The sequence below is a fragment of the Dasypus novemcinctus genome, chromosome 6, assembly GCF_030445035.2.
Source record: "Dasypus novemcinctus isolate mDasNov1 chromosome 6, mDasNov1.1.hap2, whole genome shotgun sequence".
NCBI lineage: Eukaryota > Metazoa > Chordata > Mammalia > Cingulata > Dasypodidae > Dasypus > Dasypus novemcinctus.
This window is the reverse complement of record NC_080678.1, coordinates 67,140,875-67,162,535: the sequence shown is the minus strand read 5'-3', so window position 1 is coordinate 67,162,535 and position 21,661 is coordinate 67,140,875. Positions and strand designations below refer to the sequence as shown.

At 38.1% G+C, this 21,661-nt stretch overlaps 1 protein-coding gene, 1 non-coding gene and 1 pseudogene across 2 annotated transcripts in view; 1 reads left to right on the top strand and 2 right to left on the bottom strand.

Annotated features, from left to right (window-relative positions):
• The window catches only part of BICC1 (BicC family RNA binding protein 1), a 317,919-nt gene that overhangs the window by 167,654 nt on the left and 128,604 nt on the right, over positions 1-21,661 (bottom strand). The gene's annotated exons all lie outside the window — the stretch shown is intronic.
• LOC105747579 (glyceraldehyde-3-phosphate dehydrogenase pseudogene) lies at positions 10,937-11,953 on the top strand (annotated as a pseudogene).
• LOC111759087 (small nucleolar RNA U13) lies at positions 13,463-13,569 on the bottom strand. Its single transcript, XR_002793176.1, has one exon. It is a non-coding gene; the product is annotated as a small nucleolar RNA U13 (small nucleolar RNA).

The following is a 21,661-nucleotide window of genomic DNA, read 5'->3' as shown; positions in this document are numbered from 1 at the left end:
ACAAATAAAATAACTTAAATAGAAAACAAAAAGAAGCAAATGTAACTAACAGCTATTTGTCTTGTGTCAAATGGTTTTTAAAGCATCTCTTTAAAATTTTAATTTTAATTATTTCTTTAGTAAAGAAGAGAATTTATATAAAATATGCTGGACCTATAAAAATTGTTTCTATGTATGAAAATATTTCCAACTTACGCCACATCCACACAATGTTATAATATGTAATATTCAGAGGGGAAAAAATGACAGTGATATTTATATACTCAACTGGTATAAGTTCAAAGACATATTGTTAAACTTAACAATAACAAAGCAAGCTGCAAAGTATACAGTATGCTACAATTTGTATAGAAAGAAAAGAGAAGAAGTGAATATATATATGTATTTATGTATATATACGATATATGTATTTGCTTACATACATAAAAACTATCTCTGGAATAATACAAAAGAAATTGGTACTGTTGATTATATGTGGGGAAGGAAAGTGAGAATGAAAAACGTTTAACTTTATATATCCCCTTTCATACATTTTGAATCCTGGATTCTGCAAATATATTAAGATGACAAAGAAACTGTACCTACAAGAAATCTTCCTACACTAAAGTAAGTTTCATGTCTCCAGACCATTCCCACCCTTCTTCATAATTACTGTGTACATGTAAGTGGTCCTTTCCAAAGCACAAGAATATTCATTCAACAATACTGAGTTTCTACTGAGACAAACAAAAACTACCACTGTGACTATTCCCTTGGAATATACACAAAAAGGTGAGAAGAGAAAAAGAAAGTGGTTCCTGCCTTTATAGTCTGCTTGCTATCTGGATATACCACATAGATTAGAATGTAATAGAACGTTTAAAAATTTTATGAGTAATAGATGGTGTGCTACACAGAACACTTCAAACAATGGTGATCCCCAGGGATCAGAGGAAACTTTGTAAAAATGATGGTATTTGAGTTGACCTTTGGAAAATAGTGCAGCAATAGGCAAAAACAGGCATAGAATGATAGTGTTCAGATAGCTGGAATGGCATGAATAAGCTGCATTTGAGAAGCAGCCAAAGCCCATTTTGGCAACAGTACTTGGTTAATACAGGGAAGCTGTGGTAAATGAGGCTGGAAAGTGAGGGTAGTACAGAAGAAGGATTAAATTATCCAGTAAATCCCAGCCCCATGTCAATACCTAGCTCATAAGAAATGTTCAATAAATGTTCAACACTGTAGATCATGATGGAAACAATGGCAAGATTATAAACTTTCTTTATGCTCAGATGTAATTAACTTTCTGCAATTTACTAGTTTGGAAGTAGTCCTGGAAGAGTGTGGCAAAGTCATTTATCTTAATTCTTTCAGCTGGCTGTAAAAACTTGAAGTTGAGAGTAAAAGGCCAGATCAAGGAACTTAAGGAATAAAAATTCTAAAAGACTAAATTTACTAGAACCTCTGTGATTCAAACAATGATGTTTTATGACATCAAAAACTTATATGGGGTAAACATGTACTTTCTGGAACAAAGCAAGGGCAATGATACTTGTCCAAGGATGCACAGTACCACAGTGCAAGCAAGATCTGTGGATTAAACAGATGGCAAACAAAAACTTCACTTCAGCAGTTTTCCATGCTCAACTATTCTGAGCTCAAACTTCATATATCATGAAGAAATGCTGAATAACGTTTTGGTGGAAACAAAACATTTTCATAAGACAAGCACACAGTTTGAAGCTTGTGAAAGGGGCTTTGATTTTCTGCTACTGCCTCTGGTGTGCACAATCCCAGTGTGAACGTGATTTATTGACCATTTGTCCCAACAGTGGGGCTGTTTAAAAAAGAAAACAAACCAGATGCACAAAGATGATGCCATGTTCCTGGAATTTTGGAGAAAACTCCATGAATCCTAAACTATTTCTTGGCTACTTGGCCAAATTAAGGGCAGAATTTGTGTCCGTCCATCTCAGTAAAAATATGTTTTCCTATTTTGTGAAAAAATAGTAGCTACCAACAGCAACACAAACCATCAAAATTGACTCACCCTACCTACACCCCATATTTTAGAGAATAACTTGCTTTTTAAACTTTATTCTTATTTTTCTAATTAAAAGTAATCAATGAGGGAGGTGGATATAGCTCGAACAACTGGGTGTCTGCCTATTGCATGGGAGGTCCCACGTTCACTTCCCGGTGCCCCTAAAGGAGACAAACAAGACAGCAGGCTGATGCAGTGGGCTGGCACAGTGAGCTAACACAATAAGATGACATAACAAAGAGACACAATGAGGAAACACAATAAGAGACACACCAAGCAGGGGCGGAGGTGGCTCAAATCACTGGGCACTCCCCTCCCACATGGGAGGTCCCAGGTTTGGTTCCCAGTGCCTCCTAAAAAGAAGGTGAGCACACAACGAACAGACACAGAAAGCAGACAGCAAGCAAAACAACAGAGGGAGGGGGGAATAAATAAATAAAAATAAATCTTTTTTTAAAAAGTAATCGATCAATAGCTCTAAGATGATAACTATGCACAAGTGCGCCAAGTCTATTTAACTGTTCTAGGTCTTTTGTATTAGTGGTTAAACCTTATTTTGCATGTTCAAAAATTTCTAATAAGTGGAACACTGTTATCAAGGATATCTCCACTCAGCCTCCACATGTACAGATTTCAAATGATGCTTACTACTAATAGCAAAGATTGACTTGAAGGATGGAAAGAACATGGCTCCAACTATGTGTTAGACACAATGCTTCTCTTCTTCTACTACATATTCAGAATATGTTCAGGAGTCTTGTAATAAAATAAATAAGTAAAATTCAAGCTACATTCCACCACGTAATAGATATATTAACCTCTCACCAAAAATAAATAAATAAACTCACGGCGAAAAAATGTTTAGCAAGGCAGTACTTTAAGGTCCCTTCCAATTCCAAAAATTTATGTGTCTATAAAATTAAAAATAATTCTAAATAAGTCATCAAGACATTCTATAATTGACAATTTTGCAACATCCTAAGTCAAAATAATAAACATTTATTGAATACCTATGCTGGGCACATTAAAACTCACCAAGAACATGACTATGACTAGGTAACTTTTCTGGAAACCGGTGAAAGAATGCATATGAGTGTGATCATACAATTTATTTATTTTACTACAAATCACTGTCATACAAATAAGTTTATGAAGACAACAAAGAATTCTGGATGCCAAAAGAGTGCAGGAAGAGCTGTGTGTTAGCATGTTAATTCAGCTACCACTACGGCCAAATACTTCAAAGCTCAGGACCCTCAAGTTTCTATTTTCACAAGTAATGATGGTAAATTAACTTTCTGGGATTCAATTTTCATTGTTTTTGTAAAATCATAGAGCGATACAACTGGCAGATCATTGTATTCATCTATTTATATTTATAATCCTTTATATTATAAATGAGACAACTAATTTAGAAAAGGTAAAATGGCTTCACAAAGCAATTCATCTTCTCTTGCTTCTAAGGAGCAACACCTTTCTCTTCTGAACTGGTAAGTATGAATTTTAAATATACTTTCTGTCCCAAATGATCACTAGGTTTGAAATGGACCTTTGGGTGATTTCTTAAAATTCAGTATCAAATAACTTTATTGAGTTTAATTAACATGAACTTTCAACCATCTTAATCCTGTTATCTTAAGGAAAAATTCACTTCTATCTTAGTCATGTATACCTTTGCCAAATCTAGAGCAAGATTTCAAAGTTTGTAGAAAAGATGTGGTCTTCCTCTTCCACTGTAAATTTAGGGCTATAACTTATTTTCAACCACAACTACTATTTTTTTAGGCACAGATTTAAAAAAGACTAAAGCTTTAATACATTGTATTTACTTGGCAACAACACTCTGGATGCATTTATTTCACCATGAGGATTTAAGATATATAAAAAGCACATATGAAATAAAAGAAAGAAATGAAGATGCAAGAAACTCTCAGTAGGAAAATTAGGGTAGGGGAATAATAAAGCCTAGGGTAGGAAGGGCTTGAAGAGCCACTACATTGGGAGCAAATTTCACTCCTGCCTCTCTCAAGCAAAGAGAAACCACATTCATACATACCGTTGTCCACAACCATAAAAGCAGGCTAGTTTTCAGGTTGGAAGCAGAGCTTGCTGGTACTGACATCTAAAAGAAATTTCCCCAGGGTTCCTTATAAAGAGCCCAGTCTAGGATGCAGAGGATGATGCCCTCTACAGTGCTGGCGTTTGCTAGGTCTTTTCTGCTCACAATCTCTAGCACAAACAAATGGCACAGTGCCAAACATGGAGAGACAGACAGCTCATCTTCCAGGGTCAAGGGAGGACATGGGAGGAAGGCCTATATCTCCCTTCTGGTTTACACAAACTCCCAGACAAATGGGCAATTACACACAAAGCATAGGGCCTGGTCATGATCATTTCAGCCTACAAAGCGTTTGAGGTAGGCAGACCTCATCACCAACAAAAGTGGGGTGTAAGCTGGGGGTGGAGTAAGGATGGTGGCCAGTAATTGTTTGGCCTCTAGAAAGCATGATTAAACACACTCTTAACAGAAATTCTGCCATTTACATTTTTACTTCTCTGTGTCATCTTGTAAATTTTCAAGACTGACTGCAGTTGGTTTCACGTTTTCCTGCTAAGACATCTTTTCACCTTGACTTATTCACTTTTAACAAAGGGAGTTCCAGGTTGATCTTTAAAGTTTATAAAAGGATAAGAAGAAGCTGAGTTTTATTGAAAGGAAATTAAAGGGATGAATGAATACGGTGCGCTGTAAATAATAAATGTAGTAATATAAAAGTCTAATTTGGCAAAATAAGTCATTTCAATAAAGCCTGCTCTGGTTTATCTAATACAAAATAGTTTAAGGTCCAGAAGTAGAACCCCAGACTGCTCCTCTTTAGCAGCGAAGAAGATGGAGCCCATATTCCATGGATGATCAGCATGGCCCATCATCCTGGCAGGACTGCAACCCTCTGCCACAGCACAGGCATTTGAAGGCTGATAAAACGAGCTCATGAAGGAATCACTACCCACTGGAAGTAGTAACGTGAACCCCCACCATCACTGCTTTTAACATGTTCTCTGGAAACCCTCTTTACCATCTCTTAATATCAAGATTCCATAAAGTTCTGGTCCTTTTCATTATTTGAAACTCAGTCCAGTGAAAGTGTAACACTCCAATCTCATAACGAATTCAAAATTAACCCCCACTCCCCATTACCATCTAGACTCACAGTTCAAAAAACCCAGGGTGAGTTGGGAGAGGGAAAGGGAAGAGAACGAAAATGAAGACTGTAAATGGGGGCCCTATTCTTTCCTCCTTTCAAACCTCTTCTGGGCTCCAGATTATTCAGTAACTAATGACCAGCATTTTCAATGAAACAGAAGAGGGAGGGGAAAGAAATATCAGGGTACATTAACAACATTAAGTATTTCATCAAACTATTTTCAAGCATGTTTTTGCATGTACTGGGTCAAGACGTAAAATGTATTTCTTATTGTGCGTTGCAATGAAAAAAGTTTGAAAGCAACAGGGCAGGGCAATGTGGGGGTTATGGTCTTGGGAGTGAGACTACCTAGATTCAAAGTCCAGGTGCTGGACCTCTTTGTGACTTAGTTTCTTGAATATGCTAGATGTGAATAATATCAGTATTTACATAATGAGTTTCTTGGGAGAATTAGATGAGTTTATACAAGGAAAGCCCACAGAATGGTGCCAAAAGAGCTTAGTTAATTTGGGGGAGAAGGAAAGGGGGAAAAACCAAGTGCTTTCTTACTTACCTGGGTGCAGCAGCAATTCTTTCTCTTCTGCTTTCCTGTGTTTCTCTGACTAATGCTAACTGGCTGTTGACAGCCTCCAGAGGAAAGTCTACAAGTATCTCTCTCTCTTCCACGGAGTCTGAGTTTTTGAGGTACATCTGTGAGGGTCCCCACGGCACACTTCTCTGATGAGATCAAATAGCCCCCGTGTTTCCTTACCCTGACACCAGCACAGTATTTGATGGCCTCCACTGGTAGACTCTTCTCACCTGGTAGAAGGCAGACTTCTTGGGTGGGATAGCAGTGAGAGAGCTCAAGCCCAGCTACCTGCAGTGGCATCAACTTGACCCACACTAACCTGCGGGAAAGCAGACTGCTCCCAAGGTCCTCCCTTTGGAGGGCCATTTCTCCCCTTTTCAATCTCACATAGGCATAGGGCACATCAGTAATTCTGTCACTTAATTGTGCAACCAGAGAATGAAACACCAGTCTCTTCTCCTTGCAGGCATGCCCAATTTGTATGAGAGACTTCCTTTGAAGCCATTTTCCCCAAAAGGTCATCCTCTCCCTTCTTATGGTGACTACTCCACTTCCTACCAGCCCAATATCCCTGATGACTCTCTACTTCTTTCTGCCTTCTTCAATCTTACTGGGGTGGGGTTTATAAGAAAGCACCCTGGGGTGGTTTGTAGTGGGGGACTGTTGATATTAGGGAAGTTTCTGCCACCTCTGAATAAGTGTGGAGGACAACTGTGTGGTGTCCAAGTGTTGGCAGTTTTACTGAAGCTCTATTCTGAATTCCAGGGCCACTCACCCTCCCATTCTGAGTCCTAATTGCTAATTATAGGTAAAAGGAAAGATCCTACTGAACAACCCACTAATATGTATAGCAGAATTACCAAGAGAAAAAAGAGAAGCAGAGAGAAGAGAGAGAAGCCGAGTGATCAGAAGTCACCAAGATTAGGACTACCAAGCAGTAGCATGCTCAGAAAATGAAGAGGCTTCCAACAAGGCAGAGGCATGCCTCTAGACAGGGGATATGTGATACTATGTGTATTTGTGTGTGCATGAATATTAGAGAGAGGCTAAACATGGCATTATCTGTATATCATGGCCTTTGAAACCACAGGACCTCTCTATGATAACAAACTAAGTCATGAACTAAAATTCTATATGTGATCAATTGGATTCTAAGATCTATCTGGCAAAAGGCAGAGGGCAACAAGTATTCAGAATGGGTAAGCACAAGAAAATGTTGCTGGATCGGTATAATTTTGAAGCCTTGAATCCATGTGCTGTGTGCTACATACGAGAGCTGAACTCAGAGAGCTTAGTTATTATTTTTATACATTGTGAGATCTAAAGCTACAAAGCACCATACCCTCTCTTAAAGCACATGATTTAGGGTAAGTTTTATAGTAGGACAGGATGTCAGTCAAAAGGTCTGATATTGTCCTTAACTGTAGCCTAATGTATTGCTGAAAAAGCGAAGTATTTTTTGTTTTTTTTTTTTAATGCAGCTGATTGTGCCACATATTTTTCTGAAAATCTTCACGTGGCACAAAAACATTAGATCAAGTTTTAAAAAAAACACCTCAGATGTCATAAAACTGAGGGGAAAGAAAATGTGCTTTCTGGAAAATACACTGCTGAATGCAGTGTATTCTCTAAACAGTTTACAACATTTACTACATCAGTAGATAATGGCAATGCTTGTCACCTATTGTCTGTAATTCTGGTCAAAGACAAATACAGAAGGGAGCTAGAGAAAACTTTAGTCTAGTTTCAAGTGTGCAGAGCTATGCTTCTCTCCAATGAATGATTTTATTTACACACACACACACACACACACATTTTCTTTGTTTGGAGAAAGCCCACCTCAGATCCATTTAGCACACATTCCTGTACTGATAAAAAATAGTCCTTTATACCCATACCCCATTAACAATATAGAAAAATAATTGTGACATGAAAAAGTGAAATGTTTTCAAAGTGGTGACAAACCAAAAGATACAGATTATTGTGATGGTTTTCAGGAGTGCAGAAAATCATGGTGGGAAAAGCACTCCTTCAGTCCCTGATTACTATACTCAATATGACTCATTCTTCTGTATCCTAAATAGCTAGTATTTTATGATATTAAAATACTTCCTAAACTCATGAATTATCTCTAAGGTCTTCCAAATTTCTGAAATAACTTTGAGGCCAAGGATTTCTGATACTTTAAAGCAGCAAAGGGGTTTTGACACATGCTATTTCCTGAAACAATACACTTCAAATGTTTTATGAATGAAATTTCTTACAGTAGGATTTTAGATTTTGGCATCTTCTGTCTACAATGGTTACTGCAGGTAAAATTCAATGTTTAATGCCACTTTTCTTATTAAATAACTATTTTCATATTGTTTAATAGGACATTGATTAAATGACTCCATGGTCACTAAATAGGATGTTATGAATCTGTATTTATGAACAAGAAAAGTTGATGGATAGAAAAAATAATACAGACTAGCTTATACAGTAAATGACAAAAGTGTATATATGTGTCTATATCATAGGATGATGACTAGGAAGATACTTTCAAAATATGTCGAGTATCTTTAGGCAGGAAATTTGACTGTTCTTGACTTTCTGTTTTATACTTTTCTGTATTCTTTGTTTTTCAATTTAAAAAGTTAATGTAATATAAACCTATATTCTGTTGTATTTAAAACTAGCAGGTTAACCTCCTAATTATTTAATTAAAAAAATTCAGGAGCAGGCAGAAAGAGCATTAACTATTGCATTTTTTACAAGAGAATCTCCCCTAGCCTAAAATAAAATTGTTTCTTCCATAGTTTCTGCTGAAAGTTTCCCAAAAGGCTTATGCAGGAGGTACACAGATGCCATGTCAGTCTCAATCAAAATGTTCTAGAAACTTGAGACTAGACTAAAAGGGTTATTAGCCATGAGAGTTTATACATGAAGAAGGAAATCCAGCTTTACTGCAATCACTTTAGCCTAATTTCCATATGATGAATATTCAAACAGATAATGCAGACAGCCAGGAAGGTCCTAAAGCCTTTTTGGAAGGATATATCAGGAAGATCCTAAAGCCTTTTTGGAAGGATTTATAAGAGTCATACCTCAGTAGGAAATAAGGTAAAGCATAATTCTGGTAATGTAGTACAGAGAATTTTAGCACAGATAAATAATAGATTGTTCACTCCTTACAGAATAAGGGCAATTTCATATTTCTCATTCTTATTATCCCAACTGCATGTCAATCTTACTTGGAAGGTTGTAAGGAAAGTTTTATTTATCATCATTTTGCCCTTAATATGACTGACTTAAAAGTCGCTGTCTTTTAAACATGTATCCCTCAGAATTTTCCATCCGATAGTAATGACATAGTACTGCTCTTAGGAAGCTGATCAGATAGCCAGTGCCCAAACAAAACAAAACAAAACAAAACAAACAAAAAAGATAAGTAAGAGAGAGAGACTTTGGTTAAACAATTCTTTTAAGAAGTCTTTGTGCATCTAATCACTTACAGAAAAACAAGTACTTCAGTTTCATTGGCATCACTCCAAATTCATCTGGAAAAGCTGTTTAAGTAAAATACTGATTATAACCAAGTATGTTAAATTTTGTTCATTTGCTTGGGGAAAAAGAAAGATAAAACAACCAACATATACTCAGCAGGAAAATGATAAATCAGAAAGAAGAGCACCCAAAGAAAATGCAACTGTTCCTGGGAAAATCGTTTGCGGCCTTTATATAGCTTCTGTTCACCTTTGAGGGAGGTCAAATGATCTAACCTGCAACCCTTGATTAACATGCCCTTACTCAAAGTCAGTCAAATTGGCCTGTTGGAGAAGAAAGTTTACTTTACTATTGCCTCAGAATGCCAATGCGATTACTGGCAAAATTATTCTGTATTCAAAGTTCTAACAGTAATAGAGTTTACAGCATTTCAAGCCAGGATCACAAAACTTAAATTGAGAAACCAGCTAGATTGGATGCTTGGGTAATGTCCTTTGTATTTGTTGAAGTCTGCCTAGCAACTACTGGCAATTTTTGAAAGCAAGTTCATCCTGGAAAAAGAAATACTTGCCAAAATGCCAATATGGTTCTAATTGCTTGTATACCTTCCCCTCTTTAAAACTTATTACCAGCGTTCCTACCTTGATCTAAGGTATAATAAACTCTGTGTGTGTGTGTGTGTGTGTGTGTGTGTGTGTGGTTTAAGTGTCTGTGTGGGTGGATTTCCTTTCTGTCCACATAAAGTAAATGTTTTTTTAGATACTAAGCTTTTACAATACGTACATAATACTATGTGATGAACTTTTGTTCTTATTAAGAATTGTTTTTAAAGTAACCTTGCCTCTGGCTTAACACATATAGGCATATTAAAGATACTTCTAAACATATATGAAACTATCAAGATTATGGAAGGAGATATTCTATGTATTGTTTTTGACTTAAATTTTTAATCAAAAGGACATAGTAGAAATATCCGATTTCAAACTTATTTACATGGAAAGATTTTTTTTCTTCTTATAAGATTGCCCTGACAACATTAACCAAATTAAATTAAATTATATTTTCAAAGCTTAAGAATATTTAAAAGTCAAAGGAGGAAAATACTTATCTAGTTTTTCCAATCACTTCAATGTGGCCATGAATGTACAACTCAATAGAGTCTTAAAGGGAACCAGCTGTGGAACGCCAAAAAGCATATGTATGCAACACACAGGGCACTAAACAAAAAACAGGCTTACCAGGCGAGGGGGAGGGGGAATGTCTATTTCTATCAGAGAAATAGAGAAAAGGCTGCTCCCGGGATATTCTTACGGGTTTGACTTGAAAAAAGCTAAATTATCTTCTTTACACAACAGTTTGGTCTAAGGTAACGAAATCAGTATAAGGCACATGGGCAGCAGTAGCCATGTGACTCTAGGCAAGTTAGTCAAATTCTCTGAGCCAACTTCCTCTTCCCTAAATAAGAATAAAGATCTAAGGTTTCTGTGAGAATTAAGGGATCTCTTTCACAGCAATTACCTTAGCACAAAACTTGATGCTTTACAGATACTTGGAAAACAGTAGCTATTTAAGTGGTGCTATTGTTAGAATTACTAGTAATAAAATAATAATGGGCTCTCTGTCCCTTCCCGGCTCGACAGACAGCCGCATCCCTGAGACAAGATGGTGAAGATTGGAGTAAACGGATTTGGCCGTATTGGGCGCCTGGTCACCAGGGCTGCTGTGTACTCTGGCAAAGTGCAGGTTGTTGCCATCAATGACCCCTTCATTGACCTCAACTACATGGTCTACAGTTCCAGTATATGATTCCACCCATGGCAAGTTCAAGGGCACTGTCAAAGCTGAGACGGGAAGCTTGTCATCAATGGGAGTCCCATCACTATCTTCCAGGAGCAAGATCCCACCAACATCAAATGGGGTGATGCCGGTGCTGAATATGTTGTGGAGTCCAATGGTGTCTTCACGACCTTGGAGAAGGCTGGGGCTCACTTGAAAGGTGGCGCCAAGAGAGTCATCATCTCTGCCCCTTCAGCCGATGCCCCCATGTTTGTGATGGGCGTGAACCATGAGAAGTACAATAATTCCCTGAAGATTGTCAGCAATGCTTCCTGCACCACCAACTTCCTGGCTCCCCTAGCCAAGGTCATCCATGACAACTTCGGCATTGTGGAGGGACTCATGACCACTATCCATGCCATCACCGCCACCCAGAAAACTGTGGATGGCCCTTCCAGGAAGCTGCGGCATGACGACCATGGGGCTGCCCAGAACATCATCCCGGCATCTACCAGCACTGCCAAGGTAGTGGGCAAGGTCATCCCAGAGCTGAATGGGAAGCTCACTGGCATGGCTTTCTGCGTCCCCACCCCCAATGTGTCTGTCGTGGATCTGACCTGCCATCTGGAGAAAGCGGCCAAATATGATGACATCAAGAAGGTAGTGAAGCAGGCGTCAGATGGTCCCCTGAAGGGCATCCTGGGCTACACTGAGGACAAGGTTGTCTCCTGCAACTTTAACAGTGACACCCACTCTTCCACCTTTGATGCTGGGGCTGGCATTGCTCTCAACGACCACTTTGTCAAGCTCATTTCCTGGTACGACAATGAATTTGGCTACAGCAGCAGGGTGATGGACCTCATGATCCACATGGCCTCCAAGGAGTAAGAGCCCCTGGACCACCAGCCCCAGCAACAGTTGAGAGGGAGAGTGGCAGCTGCTGGGGAGTTCTGACCCCAACTTGATCCCCCAACCCTGAGCACCGCCATCCACCACAGTTTCCATCCCAGACCCCCTGGAGAAGGGGAGGGGCTCAGAGGGCCCTACCTTATTGTGTACCTCAATAAAGTATACTGTACCCAGAAAAATAATAATAATAATGATAATAAAAGCTAAAAACCACCTTATCTAACTCAGTTGGGAGAAACAATATCCAAGGAGGATTGTCTGATAGTTACATACGTCATCCTAGATATTCTACATTTTCTATCTTTGCAGAATTGCTTTAACTCATATTAGCACACAACAAGAGGCAACTATATTATTTTCTATACTGGGACCCAACAAGAAACAACCATGCTGCAGTGGGGTGGTGGCTGTCAAGGACACAGTCTACTAGATATATACCGCAGTGCCTCCTTTAGGAGACTCACAGACACTCTCCAAGATTACTGTACCAATAAAGTCTGTGAGCTTCCTGAGCCACTGATTCATATTTAATCTATGGCCCTTGTGATTCTTATAACTGTTTAGGTTTCCTTTTCAGCTTTGGCCATGGGGGGAAGTTCAGATTCCAATGTGTACGCATATAAACCTTATTCCTCGCCTCAAATTATATTCCTATCCTCATTTTCCCTTCACATCAATTTTATCTTTTATTTATTTTTCAGTCTGTGTTACTAAATGTAAATTGTTATGTAACGTCAAATCTTTTTTAAAATAAGGGATAAAATAATGCGTTTCAAAGCTTGACCATTCTGACATTCAGGATTCACATTAAAAATACAAGAAGCTATGGTTCAGTCTAAACCAGCCTAGCTTGGGTTTGGCAGTATCAAAAAATTTCTCTAATGAACAATGGTGATAAATGACTAAGGAAGGAAACTACTTCAAGAAACATCTCAAAAGTTTGACAAAATTGGACGCAAAGAAAGAAGATAGCAAAGAGCTCTGAAATGAGAAGAGAGCACATCAAATCATGGACAGTAGCCAGATGCTCTTGGCTGAACTTTCTTGTCACGTAAGCAAGAATATTATCCCTCCCTCAAAAGCTCATGTCCCCATATGAGTGACACCATCAGTTTCCAGAGAACTGACAACTGCAGAGATCTTAATTCCCTAGGTTTTAAGCTGAGAAATCCAACTCAGCTTTCCTTCAAATAATGACTGGATGAAAAGCGAGAGGTGGTGTCCTAGAGAAGAGACACCTGGATTACAAATACATAAGTAACACCTCATAGGCACTAAGGCAGGACTTCTTAACCTTTTTTGTTCCACAGACACCTTTGCCAGTCAGATGAAAACCATGGTATATTACTGTAATTTACTGCATACATTCATAAATGAAGGAAATCTAGGTTTCAGTTAGAGGTCAGAAAAAATAAAGATAGTAAGTTGATTTTTTTCAATTCCAGCTCACGCACCCCCTGAAATTTGAGCCACCAATTTTTTTTCCCACATCAGATAGGTAATGTGTGCCAACGTCATAACAAGGTTTGAGGGAGGCACATCTCACACAAATGCATGAACACCCATTCATCATGCTTATGAACCACAAAAAGGATCTCATTTTTACTCTTATGGCCCTGGTTAAGGACCTCTGCACTAAGGCAAAGAATAATAAAGATGAAAGAGCCATATTTTCAGGAGGATGTCAACTTCAAGTGATCTGTCCAGTGAAACGATGGGTTGTGCAGCTTAAGTTACTCTCCTTGTGAGACCACTGGCTGCATAGAGGGAGACAAGCTGGACCACTGGAATAGAAATGACTTCCCAGGCTCGACACGAAGACAGTGGTTTACAAATATTCTCAAATTACCAGAACTCATTACAGAAAAAGTTCCACAGCATTCCAGGAATCATGCCAGCCTAGAACTCATCTCTCTGACCAGAATTACTAGTCTCCATCCTGAAACACAACACACATGTATTTAATAAACATTTCAGGGCATCCAGGCTGAGTTCTATCATGACAGTAATCAGCTCATACCCACCAGCACCTTTCACAAGGCAGGAATAAGAAGCCACAGCAAGCAGCTGCTGTTCATTTTACCCACCTATCTTACCCCTTACAAAATGCAGACACCTCCTCGTGCCTCATTCTAGGCACACAGCTCCTACAAACTATTGCATAATACTTAAATGCCATCTCTAAAGCAACTAGTCATTGTTTATTTAAATGTACAAAGCTGGTATCTAAGACCTCTGGCTATTTCAGTTTTACTGCAAATTTGTGGCAAAGTTATTACAATTTCAAACCTTGTCTTTCTTTTCCAGCAAAATGTCTATAATTCAATTTTAATTTTTTCCCTGTGAACATGTGACCATCTTAACAGCAAAATATTTCTATCTCACAGCAAGGATCCATTAATATGAGATTCTCTATATAATGGCATTATGAACCACATGGCCAGGTCATTCTTCATTGGGAGGTATAAAAGCTACTGGTTTACTAAAATACAAGTGGTACGGTTCACTGTATTACTAGAACTTAAAATTACAAATGATTTGTCTCCTAAAAACTAATCAATACTTGAAGAGTGCTGGGCACTAAGGCACCATCCTCATTTCTATTCAGTTCTTTCACTCCTTGAAATGTATTCAGCAACAGCATTCTATTCAGGGAAAGCAAAAACTCAACATAGATGGTGCCAAAATATCCCCCAACCTTGGGAAAATGAACATCTGCCTCTAAAACTGGAACAAGCCCTAGAAAATTTCAACATGAAGAAAAGGCACAACAGCAAAACCACAACCCAAGTGCTGCCCTGATTTAAAAGGCAAACAACAACGTGTGGATAATGAAGGACAGCCATCATGTGACAAAGTTCCCCTAAACCATTTCCTGGATCAAACTGTTTAGATTGGGTTAAATCTTTCTTTCTCCCACTTTGGTGACTCTATAAAAAGAAATTATTTACCAACTGTCTTGACATTAATAGATAATATCAAATGAGATACTTCATTATTTCTGCTCAGACTCAGCTGAAAGGAATGTATTATTGTTTTAGAAGAATTATAAAAGAATTCCAATAAAGACAATTGAAAGAAAATACAATTATATCCTTGATTGGTAAGATTTCTTAAATGTGTTGACCTAAGTGGGAGAGCAAAGTACTGTTTTAAAAACCGAAATAAATTATAATGATTAAAATTTAGCTACCTCCCCAAATTAATGTTTTTAGAAAATGAAGTTCTCTTTTCCTTGATATGTTGATCCATTTAATAAACCTCTCCCCATTTAAGCTGCTTGCTTCTTTCACAAATGTGGTATAGTCAATAATTATTCTACTAGCTTCTTTCCTTGACTTTTGTCTATATTCCTTCACTAAGATGTCTGGTTACTCCTTAATGTCCAAGACCATGCATGAATCGTTCAACAATGTATTCCTAAGGCTCAATGCAGTACCTGCTACATATTAAAAGCTCAAAAAAATTATAAGTAAATTTATCATTCCATTAATTAATTCAACAAATACATATTAAGTATCTTTACTACTGCAAAAATCATCTTCAGATTTAACAAATGTCTATAAATGGCATATGTAAACTTTGGGCTTAGGAATTTAAGAACACACAAAGGAAGGGAAAAGCAGTTTGTAATTTCTTTAGAACCTAACTGAACTTATATGTTAAAATTTTACAAGTAAAAAAGCCACAACATAGCTTTCTTCAAAATAAAGATTAGTTACTACATTTCATGAAATCCCTACCTGTTTATAGTTAAACATTTGAGTATAAGCACCCTACAATAACTCTGTTTCCACAAAATCAACACCTTTCAGTACCTAAAGAATAAATAAAATCTGCAAGGATATTATCACTAAACCAAGGAAGAACATATGATTTAAACCTAGAACAGAATCTATTCATTGTGGGTTCAATTCCTTTTTCTAACTGAATCATTTCCAAGACATGTATATTGCTTAACTTACCATACAATGCTTTCACCAGAAGAGGGGATGCAAAATAATTCTGCCTTTTAATAAAAATTTAACATTTCTCTTCAAAATTCCATTAGCAAGAGCTAGTTACGAGGCTCAGGGCAAATCATGAATCCCATGTTGTACGTGATCCTTCCTCTCATTACCAGATGGCTCCAGATATTAACCTGGAGCTATTTAAATCGTAGTCTCATTTATCTACAACTTGAAGAGTTGAAGATTTTTCTGTTGCCTCACTGGGGAATTTAGGTAAATAAAAGGCTTGACAATATAAGGTTCTATAAAAATTTCCCATGAAGAACAAATATGCCCTAGGATGTGGATCATACTTCTGTGAATCAAAAAAGCAGATTTTTAGAGCTTCAGAGACCATATGGTTCTGCCTTTCCCTAAAGGAAGAAGGAACCAGAGGTCTAGAAGAGATTCCCAGCATGGTATTATCTCCCTCTTCTTACTCCTTATGGCTCCTCTTTTCATAACAAGTTGTGACTCAACTGGTACAAGTAGCCTCTAGGTCTCCTTTCTCATTATCCCCATGCCTAGAACCACTGGGGAGGCTGCCATGACACACGCAGCTCTTAGGAAGAACGGAACTTCAAGTCTGTGAACTCTGTTATGACCCACACAGTAATGCATGCATGACAGTGAGATGCTGATTCTAGATCTCAGAGGCACTGAGATAGCCACAGGGGGGAGAAGACAAGAACCAAATAAATGAGGCTTGCTTCCAATAACTGCGGTTTGAATTATTCCAAATTCAGGTCCACATTTCAAAGAGAATACATTTATCCCCATTCTACCATTGTTTCAAAACGTTTTTTAAAAATATTCCATAGCAATTTATCATAAAATACAGTCTTTATTTCCTGTAACATTAAGAAGATAAGAATTATAAGTAATTCCACATGAACCAACTCACTAATTCAGGAATGCAACTAATTCCCATTAAGTCTCTATTCCCCACTCTGATTTCCCTCATGAGCATCCCACTAAATATCTCCACCTTGACTTTGAGTGAAAGTGTTAGTTAAAAGTACATTCAAAAAAAAAAAAGTACATTCACTTTTCCCTCCAAAATAGCTCTTTTCTTAGATGTTACTATGCCTCTCATTCTCATTATCTGAAATCCTGAAGTCATCTTTAATTCTTTTGTGTTCTCCTTCATTCCACTAGATTCTATTAAGATTCATTTCAATTCCCTCATATCCATCCCCCCTTTCTCTATCTTCCTGTTCTCACACCAGCCCAAAGTTTCCAGGCCTTCATCACCACACAAGTCCTTTTTAATTGGCTTTCCCTGACCATTTGAGCACTTAGTCATTCAAGCTCCTCCAGCGACTGTGCCTATACCAATTAAATTGTCAGTTACACCACTGGTACCTATCCTGATACCCATGAAAAAACCTTGACCCATAGTCAGCAACAGACAGAATCTAATGTCCCATTGTGTCAGTGCAAGGACTAACACAGTGCCCTACATTGAATATGAAGCAAAAGATTTCACAACAATAATGCTGTGTGGCTCCTGCTACCCATACCAGTAGACCAATGAGCTAGAGAAGGGAAAGTTAATGAGTGGCCCTTGAAGGACTTTTACCACCTAGGAGCAAAGGGGCCTTGAAGCCACAAGCTAAAAGTAAAGCATATGTGAGGCGGGAAGACAATGCATATCAGAACCAAAATGGCAAGTCCTTGTGGCTGAGACATAAAATGTTCCTGGGGCCACGAGAAACAAGAATTTGCTTAGATTTTTAAAAACCTCATTCTGCCAAGCAAAACAAATATTTTTGCATCTGAAATAAAAGTTCAGTTTGTCCTGATATTTCTTTATTGGTAGCAAACCTCATCCAACCCTGATAATTTTTCATTTCCTTAAAAATAACATTTCTTGGCCTCTCTCTAAGCCAAACTCAGCATATAAACGTATTACCTTACCCCAGTATGGGACATGTCCCCTGGGGATGAGCCTCCCTGGCACTGAGGGGATCACTACCGAGCACCAACTAGCAATGCAACTGGAAAAAGACCTTGAATAAAAGAGGGAAAAGGTAAAGACAAATGAGTTTATATGACTAAGAGACTTCAGAGTGAGTAGGGAGGTCATTCCAGTAGTAGTGCTTATGCACATCTCCGCAGGATCTCATAGACTGCAAAAGTAGATACTGTCCCAAATAGTGGGGCTCCTGAGGGCTATGGAAACACCCAGGTCCTACAGTCAAGGTGGACAGTCTGGAGTTTGGTGGCTTGCCAGTGGCTCTACTTTGGAGCTTGTGCTCCCAAGTGTGACGGAGTTGGACTCAATTGTGACTTCTCTACACAGGCCTCTTCTGGCCCTTCTATTTGAACCTCTAGTTGGTGCTGGAGTTGGTTGGTGTACACCCAAGAGACCTGAATTTTTGGGCTGTCCATGTGCCAGCTAGGCACTGAATCTCAGTGGAGCTGCAACACCTACTCTCCAGTTCATTGGACTTACCCAGGACAGCTAACAAGGAGGTAAAGATGGACAACCACCATATCAAGGAAGAGAGAGAGTTTACAACTGCAAACAAAAGAGTTCTATCCATCAGCCATATGGGATCAAGGCCCCCTCTCATTTAGAGGTGGAGTGGACATCACCATCCCAGAATCCTCAGGACTGGGAATAAAATATGAACTACAGTGGACTTACTGGTATTCTACTATAGATTTATTGTGATTCTAGCAATGGAAAAAATTATATCATTGATGTGGAGACAGTGGCCACTGGAGGTGCTGAAGGCAGGGAGAGGGAAAAAGATGTGCAATATGTGGGCATTTTCAGGACTTGGAATTGTCACGAATGACATTACAACAACAGATACAGGCCATTATATATTCTGTCATAACCTACAGAATTGAGTGGAAGAGAGTGTGAACTACAATGTAAACTATAATCCATGCTTAGGGGCAATGCTTCAAATGTGTTCATCAATTGCAATGAATGTATCACACTAAAGAAAGAAGCTGTTAATGTGGGGAAGGTGGGAGGTGTGGGGAGTGGGGCATACGGGAATCCCTTATATTTTTTTTGTTTAACGTTTTGTGTAACCTAAGTATCTTTTAAAAAAATAAAAAATATATTAAAAAATAAAAATAACATTTCTAATAGTCACCAACTAGACGACTACATGAACTTAACACCACCATGACCAACATCTAAAAAAAACTCCACTAAAGAAAAAATATTTTTCATTCTAAAATGCAAAACATATACAGTCATATTTAAATACAAACAACCTGGCAAATGAAAACTTTCCCTCATATAAGAATCTAGGAATAGTGCTTTCAAATGGAAGTTATAATCACTCAACTCTAAACTAAGAAGGTTGCCAAAGATACTACAGAGCTAAGTATTTTATTTATTTTTATTTTCAAGCAACTAAAGACATGAAGCCTCTCTCTAATACCACAACAGCCTTTCAACCCTCTTCCCAACCTCAAAGATCTGGGCACTGATGTGGAAGCGTCTTCTCTGAAGCATCCAAATAATCCTTTACATTTGCTCAATGCTTTACCATTTATAAAGCACATTTGAATGCATTATTTCAACTGATTTTAACACTGATCCTATGAGGACTTATCCCTACCTTATAACTAAGTGAACTGAGGTTCAGCTATCAAACAACTTGCCATAGATTACACAGATGGTAACTGCAATGGGACCCAAAAGTGGGCCCCATAGCTCCAAGGTTGGTATTCTTTCTAGAGTTGGACCTCTTGGGGCTTTCACTGATTGATTAAAAATGATGGCAGGGCAAGAATCAGGGGAAGTGAAGCAGGGAGGAGGAGGGACAGTGATGTGTTTGGAGGAATGCACATTGTACATACACCTGGAACATCTAAGTTTTAAAACCCACCTTCCCAGGCCCTCTATCTGAGACAATCATTCCCTTAGGACCTTCCAAAGTATATTTTTGTGTGCTGGGGGATGGGAAACAAGGCAGCACTACCTCCTTTTTTTATTTGATTGGTTTGTAGTGACAGTTTTAATTTGCTATGCTTTTAAAGAACATGAGATTCTTTTTATTGAAAGAGTTCAGAGATTTTAAAAGGATGTAAATTGTCAATGTAGTGGAAACCCTAGCCTCCACAATTAGATAGTTATGTGCCATGGCAGAATTCCTTAACTTCTTGTTTTCTCAATTGTTTTGCTCATTTGTACACTAACCTAGGAAAGAAATCTCTAAGGTTCCTTCCAGTCTCAATATATCACACCTCGTAAATCAGACCCAATGGCAGGCACAGAGCAATGAGTTAGGCATCAAAATATTTGATTCCCTTATTCCCAGAGTTCAGAAACTAGCCAGACTGTTAGTACACCAACTCAAGACAAGAAAACAAAAATGCAAGAAAATTAACTTTTTAATAAAATCCAAATAAGGTAAACCAGATACATAAGTACAACATATAAAGAAACAGGAGTTCTCAGTGAAGGCCAGTCCAGTCCAGAAATACCCCTACAAGAAAAAGAAGGTAGGACAAATTTTAGCTATACAACAAATTGGAGACAGTCAGAAATTAAGATTAAAAAAAGCCTCTCTCCATGGGAAGGTGTTTTTCTGCACAACCATTTGAGATGGAAATGATCATGGCTTGTGGATATCACTACTTGACACTGGACAGATTGGGTTGTGGAACATTAGGAGACAAAGTTAAATAAGCAGGAGAAAACCAGATGGTAATGAATTCTCTATGTCAGATATGGATATTAGCATTACCTGGAAGGCAATGGAGAGATATTAAAGAGATTTTGAGTATAGTTATAAAATGATAGCCTTATTTTAAGAAAGAATTATTTACCCTGATATGGCTTATTTTCAGTCTTATCAAAGGGCTCACTGAGGAACTAACACTTTTAAGAAAGCCTGCCTGTGATGGTTAAGCTAATGTGTCAACTCGGCCAGGTAATTGTGCCCAGTTGTTTGGTCAAGCAAGCACTGGGCTAACTGTAATACAAGGACATTTATGTACTTTAATCACCATTGACTTTACTGCAGTCGTAAATCATAGATAGCTGATTAGAATTACACCAATCAGGGAGACTGCCTTCAGCAGTGAGTGACACTTTATCCAATCAGTTGAATGCCTTAAAAGGGGAAATGATTCCAGCCTTGAGCAAGAATTTCCCAGCTCATCTTTGGACAGCCAACGTCTCCCAGAATTTGTCAAGAATCTTCACTGGACTTTCATCAGAGCCCCTGGTTGCAGACTGCCTGTGGAACCTGAACTTGTACATCCCCATGGTCACATGAGAGACTCTTTTAAAATCGTATACTATTGACAGATATCTCTTGTTGATTTTGTTTCCCTAGAGAACCCTGACTAATACACTCCCTTATATACTTACATCACACCCAGCCCTTCACAGATCTTGGTTTAAAAAAAAAAAAAAAAAAAAAGATCCATTGATTGTTTGCTTCTGTAGCCTGTAGTTTCTACAGTTTCTTAAATAATTTTAAATATTTCTTAAATAAAATATTAAGAAATACTGTGTATTTTATCTTTCTCTAACAAATTCATAAAATGCAAATAACACATCTCAGGCTACAAGCAGTTTTTGTTGTTTTGGGCTTTTTTGTTTTTTTTCCCCAGAAAAGTACCTTGCTTAATTGTGTTTCAGTAGCATCTCTCACACTTAGCTATACAAGGACTTTTATTTCAAACTATATTTATTAACATACTTCAGAACTAGTGC